Genomic DNA, 9,393 nt, shown 5'->3' with positions numbered 1-9,393 from the left:
TGATTTTTGTTTGTTTGTTTGGTTGGTTGGTTTTTGTTTTGTTCTGTTTTGTTTTTGAGACAGGATCTCACTATGTAGCCCTGACTGACTTAGAACTCATATGTAGACAAGATTGGCCTTGAATTCACAGGAATAGATCTGCCTCCTGAGTGTTGGGATTAAATGTGTGCACCATCATACCAGTATGATATTTAATTTAAAAAATTTTTTCAGCAGTGCCAGGGATCAAACCCAGAGCCTTGCAGATGCTGAGCAAGAGCTTCATTGAACTAGATCCTCTGTCCTTGGCTTGTTGAAAGGAGGTTTTATTTTGTAGCCAAGGCTGGCTATGAATTTCTTATGTCACCCACCACTGTGCCCTGCATGAAATTTGACATATAAGGGGAGGTGGTTCTTACAGAATTGTGTGAGAATAATTGAATTTCATATGACCTCAATTTGCTGTTTTCCTCTCAAAAGAACCTATATCTGTCAACTCAAATAAAAATTCACTACACCATAACTTTGTGGAAGGCAAGAATGATTTCTCATCGGTACTTGTATTCTTTGAGCATGGTCCCAAATACTCTTTATTAACTAAATGAATAAGCTAACTAATGGTAAAATATGTTTTATACAATCTAGAGAATTCTTCAACTGCATAGTTGTTGAAGTACTTTCACCTACATTAAGAACGATTTCTTTCTCTTTTTAAAAAACGTGGAATGCTTCATGAATTTGCATGTCATTCTTGGACAGGGCCATGCTAATCTCCGTATTGTTCCAGTTTTAGTATATGTGCTGCCAAAGGGAACACAAGAAACAGCTCTCTCTTGAAAGTGTGGAAGTTGGACAAACCAAGAGAAAAGTGTTCATAGAGGGCTCTTATCCAGCGTTAAAAGAGAAGGTCCTGCAATTTATGACCTATGGATCAATCTGGAGAACACTAAGCTGATATTAAATCCAAAAAAAGAATTAAACTTGGAGAAAAAGAGAAGTTGCCAAGGGCTGAGATTGGATAAAGGAGATTTGGTCAAAGGGTACAAACTTTAATATAAGATTAGGTTCTGAGGATTGACTGTTCAGCAGCTAATTATAGTTAATAATAACATGTTGTATAGTTAAAACTTGCTGAGCATGTATTTGAAGTGTCCTTATCACCTCCTCCCACAGAAAGTAATGATATCAGGTGATGAACATGTTAATTAGCTTGTTTGTAGCAGTCATTAGCCAGGGAATATGTATGTTAAAACATCATGTTGTATACTTCGAATATGAACAATTTCTTGTTCATTATATTGTCAAAGAGTTTGAGGGATGATAAGATTTAGAAGGAGACTTCTATGGAATATTTACCACAATCTCCTTCTCTGGGACCAGGAATATGACTGGGTAATAGGACTGTAAATGGTTTGGGCGAATTAGTTAAGGCTAATGCTGTGGTCACAGGGTGGATATGTTTCCTCTGATCCAAGCAAGGGGCCTGAGAAAACTTGGTATCCTTGGCCCCTTTAGCATCATGCAGTCATCAACTGAACCCACAAAACATTTTTACTATTGCCTCTCAACCTGGGGTGACTTACGGTCCATGTGAGCCAAGTGGGTGAGACGTCTTGTAGTCACCTACAATGGGAGGACAGGGCCACTTTTTGTCCTCATTTTTTTAATGATAAAGGCTGTGGATGGGTCTCATGTTCCCAGGGCAAAACTTTTCTGTGCCCTCACTGCCATGTAGTTCTGGAGTTTGGTATCTTTATGCACATGTAAGCTGCTTCCTGCCTTCAAAATGCATACATACCTGAGTAGAATCTACCCAACTACCATCCTGGTAAGCTTCAGACCCTCCTTTCAGATAGGAAATTATTAACTGTTGAATTTCCAAGGTCAATGTTACTACTAAAATGGAAATGAAGCCCTCAATGCTGGCAGTGTCTATGTTATTTTCTCATGGAAACCCCAAGCGTCCAGTAAGCAAGCCCCACTACAAACTACAAAGGAAAGAAGGGACTGTAAGATATACCCAGAGTGCTTCTAGCACTTAATCATTCAATGACATATTTCCTCTCCTAAGTAAACATTGATTTTTGACATCTGGTGTTGGAGCTATTGCATATGTGGATGTGGCTCAGTTCCTGGAGAGAGCAGAGTTAGTTATACAGAATGAGTCACTGAGCCACACCTCAGTGTATTCAACACCAGGCTGACAATATGGGAATGCAGCAGGATTTCAGATTTCAGCAAGTTGTGCCATAAGAAGCAAAAAATCCAGGGAAGGCTGGAGAGTTTTCTTTATTAAAACATTTATTATTTTTAATTATATGTATGTGTGTATATCTATGAGTAGGTGTGTTCATATGATTGCAGGTGCCTTCAGAGGTCAGAGACATTGGATCCACCCTGGATCTGGGGTTATAGGCAGTTGTGAGCCACCCTACATGGGTGTTGGGATATGAACTTGGATCCTTTGCAAGAACAGTACCCACTTCTTAAATGCTGAGCCATCTCTCCAGTCCTAGAAAGTTTTCTTGTATTAAGTTCAGATTTGGTTTGTATACTCTGTGACAGTATTGCAGCATGATGTTAAATGAGAGCACAAAGAATAGATTCACATACCAACGTGTAATCATCTTGAGAGCAACAAAGATATTCTAAAGAGAGGCATATAAGCCCCTTGGTTAACTATTAGAGTGTTGAGATAACTGGCTGGTGATAGAGGAAATTCCCCAATTGAGGTTCCTTTTTCCCAGGTGTTGGAAGCATTGACAACTGAAGCTACCTAGCACAAGGATTAACAACAGGGCCAACAGGGCCAGCAGTGCTGAGACTTTGACCCTAACAACTCTGGGAACAAAGTCTAACATAAAACCTAGACTCCTTCTGTGGTGTATTATAAGTACTTTCCTTTGGGGTCATGTAGCTTTGTTGTTATCAGGACTGAAATTCTTTAGAATATTTTATGATTTTTTTTTAGTGTAAAGGAAAGGAAAATGATCTTTGCATTTAGAAATGTGTAAAGCTGAATTCTGAAGTCAATAGAGGTCTTAAAATATGAAGGCCAGGAATAAAAAGAATTGTGAATGTACATTGGGCACTGATAGACTATAACTGATTTTATAAAGTAAGTGTAAAAACTATTCTCAAACACTTTTATGAGAATTTATTTTTAAATTACATTCATTTATTGTGTGTGTGCACGTGTGTGTGTGTACACACCTGCCACAGCACACATGTCAGAGGACAATGAGGAGTCAGCTCCCTCCTTCCACCCTGTGGATACTGGAGATTAATTCAGGTGGTCAGACTTGGTGTCTAGTACCTTTACCTGCTAGCCATCTTGATGACCATATTTTTGCAGTTTATTAACTTCATTTTATCAGAGCAAATACAGGTTTGAGAAGTTTTCATTGAAAATCCCCCCACAAAGTTCTAATCCTTCAGAAATGGAATAAATCTCTTTTGGTTGTTTATAGGGTATGAACTCAAGTCATTCAACAATGAATAACTGAAATATGCCAAGAAATATTCTAAGATGAGGCCCTTCTCTCATGGGGCTTACAGTCTAATGAGCGAGATGGTTAACACACAGTGAAGAACCACAAGACTTCTTTAGTCTGTGCCAAATACTATCGGTAAAATCAACCAGGCTTCCATAGATTGATTTAGTATAGTTGCTGCTTTGGCACCCATTTGGGGTCCTGATATAAGCTGTTTGAGACCCAGTTGCCCAGTTGTACTCCATCTCTTTGGGCCTGCTTAAAATTTTCTCTCCTCATGTAATTGTTTACACCATAGCCCATTTGGTTGCAATCCGAGGAACCCAGCCCAACACACCCTCTAGCTGCTGATCATGCAAAAACTTCTCCTCATAGATATTCTCTTTAAATTAGCAAATCCTCAACCCTACAGAAAACTCAAGGGAGAATTCTGTGGCCCCAAGGAAGCTACAGTCTGTAGAGGCCGCCTCTGTCCTGCTTCCCACCTGCTTATCGAGTTCCCTGCTGCCTTCAAACTTCCCATGAACTCCTTCCCATGTTGGCACTCCAACATATCTGGGGCCTGTGAATAATACATTTCTTCTAATTCATGCATTCTTGGTTTACTTTCTCATAATATCTCACCTGATCAATGCATTTGAATACAGATCCCTACCTCACACTTATGCTTAGGTAGGGCCCGATTAGAACAATAACCATACAATGAAGGGTAATGGACAAAGAGAAATGGAGAGGTGAGAAATGGAGAGGAGGCAACAGGGAACTACGACTGATGTGGATTTGAGGAATGGAAAGAAGAACAGAGTGGCTGTGCACTTAGGGAGCAATATCAGTGGGTTACAAGATGAGGAGGAGGACAAGGGTAAAGTCACACAGAGCCTAGCTGACCCTGATGGGGATCAGGGTATGAACTTCAAGAAGCCCAAGAAAGGGGTTGGATAAACACAGAACACACATTTGCGAAAGAGTGATGTAAAGGGGAATGATGGAGCAAGAGCTTCTGAAAGTCCTCTCCATAAAAGCAGTGAGAATTTTGCCAAGTCAACATCTTCAGAACTCTGGGAATTAGCCAAAGATTTGCAGTAATATAGAAAATTTTTTAAAAAGAAAAATGCCTGAAGTTCTGTTAAATCTGTAAATTTTGAGGTGTTCCAATTTTCTGTGTACCATCACTTTTCACTGCTCTCTGTGGTCACCCTGAAAATGAACATCCTACAATCCCAGAGAGAACATCGCAGGTTGCACTGGAGGGCAGATGGACTGGGGCTCCACCAAAGTCCGTTATCCACCTGTCTGGCCTTCCTTGGGAAACATAACTCAGGGAAATTATCTTTATTTGACCTGACACAGACCTCACTAAGTGGGAAGTCTTTTCCCTGAGATCCTTCATGAAGTAACCAGTGGATGTTGTTCAATAATGAAGCTGCCGGAGGCAGTGGTAGCAGATGGAGAAAACAGCCAGCTACCCAAAAGAACTTAAAAGGGAAAACCAAGAAAACAAGAAGTTCACGGAGATTTCAAAATGTCCATGAAAATTCTGGGACTTGAAAGCTGGGTACAGGCTCAGAGAAACATCCCCAGGGTAGACGTTGGCCCTCAGTATGACTAGCTTTGCACAAGCAGGAAAGAGAGGCTGAGGCAGAGCTGTCAACTGCCTGCATGAATGTTGAAGGCATACCACAGCCTGTACACAGACTCTTCAAAGACTGAGAGACTTAGTTTTAAGTGATTGCAGAAATTTGTGTCCTACCCTTAGATGACAAATGAAATCAATTAACAGGTATGCGAGTTTCCAAACATAATAAAAATATAGACTTGACAGGATATGTTCAAAACAATCATTGAATACAAAAAATAAGTACAGTATCAGTTATTTTTCTCATTGTTGTGACCAAATACTTGACAAGAAGCACCTTAAGGGTGAAAGGATTTATTTGGCCTTACAGATTGAAGGGATACAGTACATTGTGGCAGGGAAGGCATGACAGCAGCAGAAACAAGTGTCTGGTCACATTGCATCCACCATCAGGATCAGAGAGAGAGGAATGCTGGTGCTCAGCTCATTTTCTCCTTTTAGTCAGCCATGAACCCCAGCACATGGGATGGTGTCACCAACATTCAGAGTGGGTCTTCTCTTTTCAGTTAAACCTTTCTGGAAACCCCTTTGCAAACACACAGAGGTGTGTTTCCATGGACATTCTAAAGCCTGTCAAGTTTACAATCAATATTAGCCATTAGAAACATCAAAACCAGAAGCCCAGGGAAATAAGAAATGTGATTTCTAGAGGTACTGTATCTAATATTGGTTAAAACATTTAATTTTCAAAAAACAATGTGAGACGTGGAACAAGAATATATGGCCCATATGAGAGAAAAATGCAACCTATAGAAACTGGGGGCTCCCTGGGGAATCCTAGATGCTGGACATATTATACAAAAATCTTAATTGACTTTAAACAATATGTTTGGGGAGGTTGGGCATGGTCACAGAGGCCTTTAATCCCAACACCTGGGAGGCAGAAGCAGGTGGATCTCTGTGAGTTGAAGGCCAACCTGGTCTACATAGTGAGTTCTAGACCAGCCAGAGCTACATAGTGAGACCCTGCCTCTAAAAATAATACTTTTGGGAAAAAATCATGTCTAAGAATTAAGTAAAAGCCCAAGAGTTATGTCCCACCAAATAGAAACTATCAATAAAGAGACAGAAATTATATAGCAAAAAGCTGAATAGACATTTTGAAGTTGAAAAGTCCATTAACTAGAAAAAATTAGAGGCATTCTACTGCAGATATGAATACATGAAAAAAAGAATTTGTAAAATTAAAGCTAAGTTGATTGACAATCCAGTCTCAAGACAGAGAATGAAAGAATGAGGAAAATGATCAGACACTCAAAGACTCTTGGGACATCACATATATCTAAATGTGCATAATGCCAGTCTCAAAAGGAAAAGAGGGAAAAATGAAGAAAGAGTAAGTGAAAAGATAATGGTTGAAAACTTCACAACTTTAATGTAAAACACTAATGTATATATACATATATATATATATGACTTTTAAAAATCACTATGTAGGATAAGTTCAAGGACATTCCCATATGAACACATCATAATCAAATTGTTGCATACTGGAGCCTGAAGAGAGAACACTAAAAGCACACGAAAAAGAAAAATAAATGAAACCAGCCTCCCTCATATACAAACAATCCTCAGGATTATCAAATCCTGACTTCTCATCAAGGACATGGAGATATAATGTGTTCCAGGTCAGTCAAGGCTACATAATGAGACCCTGTCCAAACAAACAAACAAATAAAACTAAAACTATGGCAAATAGAAGGCAGTAGGATGTCATATTCAAAGTGCTGAAAGGAAAAGACTTGTCAAAATAAGAATTCTATACCCAGCAAAGCTATCATTCAAAAAAAAAAAGAAAGTACATACTCTCCAGAAAATGAGAGACATATCACACTGGTAGACCTGTTTAACAAGAAATAACTTGAGGGCTGCAACGTGGCTCAGTGGGTAAAAATGCTTGTCACCAGGCCTGGTGACCTAAGTTTGATCCCCAGGAGCCACATGGTATAGAAGGAATTGACTCCCACAAGCTGACCTCTGGCTGTTGCTATGCCCTCATACACATATATTCATGCACAAATAAATAAGTACACATAATAAAATAGTTAAGGAATAATTTAGAAATGGAAATCCTGTGCAATGAAAGGATGGGGTAGCAGGCAGTAGCTCAAATCCATTACAACAAAGACCAGAATGCCAGCAAAGGTAACTACATAGGCAAATATAAAAGTTAGTATGAAGATACTCTGATAAGTACTTTTCCTCTTATTGTATTTAAAAGGTAATTCCACAAAGTAGTTGTGTGTTTCTATCAATGTACATATGAAGATAAAGGTGTAATGTATATGAAAATAACACAGAATAAGGAGGCAAGAGCAGAGCGGGACAGGAGCAAAGTTCCTGTACGCTACTGAAATTCAATTGGAATGAATTAGAATAAAGGGTTATCAATTAAGACGATGGCAGTCTTCAGGCAAATCTTCATCTTTAACAGAAAATACAATGAAGTAAAGAGTAAAGAGTAAATAAAGGAGGAGCAGAGGAAGAAGACACACACATACACATGCACACACATACACATGCGCACACACATACATATATACAGTATGATATGGAAAACAAATTACATTAAATATATTAATTGCTTCAGTAAAAGTGCAGAGATTTGACAGAACATATAAAAACAAATAGGTAATGTTCAGACTTAAAGACATAAATAGGTTACAAGAAGATAGAAAAAATACATGATGCAAATGATAAACAAAAGAGAACTCTAGTAATGTTCAGACAGGCTAGACCTTAATTTAAAAATTGCTACAGGGGCTGGAGAGATGACTCAGGTACTAAGAGCACTAGCTGCTCTTACTGAGGAATCAAGTTCAGTTCCCAGTACCCACATGGCAGCTACAAACCATCAGTAACTCCAGTTCCAGGGGATCCCTTTTCTGGCTTCTGCAGGCATTGCACAGCACAGGTGCATTTACATAAATGCGGGCAAAACACACACACATAAAATAAAAAAAAAAACAAATAAAAATATAAAAATAAAATATGTTACAAGAGACAAAGAAGTAGTAGTAATATTTATAGTAAGTAGTAGTAGTTAAGAAGTAGTAGTAGTAATTATAAACCTGCATGTACCTAACAATAGATACCCAAAGCACATAAAGCAAAAGCCGACAGAATTGAAAGAAGAAATAGACACTCCAACATTAGTAGTTGGAGACTTCAGTAATCTATTTTTAAATTTAATTAACTCATAAATTTGTGGTGATAGGGACTGATCCCACAACCTTATACATGCCAGGAAAATGTTCCAGTACTGAGCCACACCTTGAGACCCAATTCACCTTAAATAATGAATAAAACAAACAGACCAAAGGTCAGTTATTATAGAGAAGATTTAAATAACTCTATAAACTAGATCTAACAGATGTTAATAGACTACCCAATAACAACAGAATGTATTCTTATCAAAAGTGCTGATGAACTTGCCCAGATAAATAGGTATGTCATAAAACAAGTCTCAATAAGTCAAAGGCATTGGGATCATTAAAGTGTGTTCTTATAGCACAATACAACGAAATCAGCAATGAGGAACAGAAGGAAATTTAGTAAGCTCAAAAATTTGTGAAAATTAAGGCACACGGCCCTAAAATAACCTACATGTTAAAGAAGAAATTTTAGGGAAATGAGTAATTCTTTAGAAAAATGAAAATGGAAACTTTAAAATTTATGAGTTGCAGCTTAGAATACTGTCTTAGAGAAAAATCAGTGTTTAGAGGGGAATGTATAGTTGCAAGTTCCTGCATTTAAAAAAGGAGATATCTCTGGTAGGAATGCAGTTCAGTTGGTAGGATGCTTCCCTAGTATGCACGAGGCCCTGGATTCAATCCCTGGTACGTCACAAAGCCACATGTGATGTGCATGACACTCATTCTAGAATGTGGGAGGTTAGGCATTCAAGGCTATCCTTGACTACATAGTGAGTTTGAGGCCAGCCTGGACTTCATGAGACCCTGTCTCAAAAACAAAACAAACAAACAAACAAAACCCTCAAAATTTCAAATCGATAACCATAAGATACTAGAAAAAGAACATAACAGAGGCAAGCAGAAGGAATAATAAAATTGAGAGCATAAAATAATGAGATGGAAAACAGAAAAACAGTAGAGAAATTTTTTTTTATTTTTAAAAATGATTTATTTAATAACAACATACTTAGAAGAAGCATATCATTACAACACAATTGACATATTCAATAACGTTTTCCTGAGGTAGGATGCATCTCTTTCAAATTTGGCTGTAAATTTTTAGGTTTACAGTTGAATTATTACAGTTATA

The 9,393-nt window shown here is 38.1% G+C and overlaps 1 non-coding gene across 1 annotated transcript; it reads right to left on the bottom strand.

The window, feature by feature from the left end:
* Nucleotides 1-693: 693 nt before the first annotated feature.
* Nucleotides 694-796, bottom strand: LOC115070125. Its single transcript, XR_003849330.1, has one exon. It is a non-coding gene; the product is annotated as a U6 spliceosomal RNA (small nuclear RNA).
* Between the last annotated feature and the right edge of the window lie 8,597 nt (nucleotides 797-9,393).

This window comes from Nannospalax galili, unplaced genomic scaffold (genome assembly GCF_000622305.1).
Source record: "Nannospalax galili isolate Female #2095 unplaced genomic scaffold, S.galili_v1.0 scaffold72, whole genome shotgun sequence".
Lineage (NCBI taxonomy): Eukaryota > Metazoa > Chordata > Mammalia > Rodentia > Spalacidae > Nannospalax > Nannospalax galili.
This window is presented reverse-complemented; position numbering and strand designations above follow the sequence as displayed.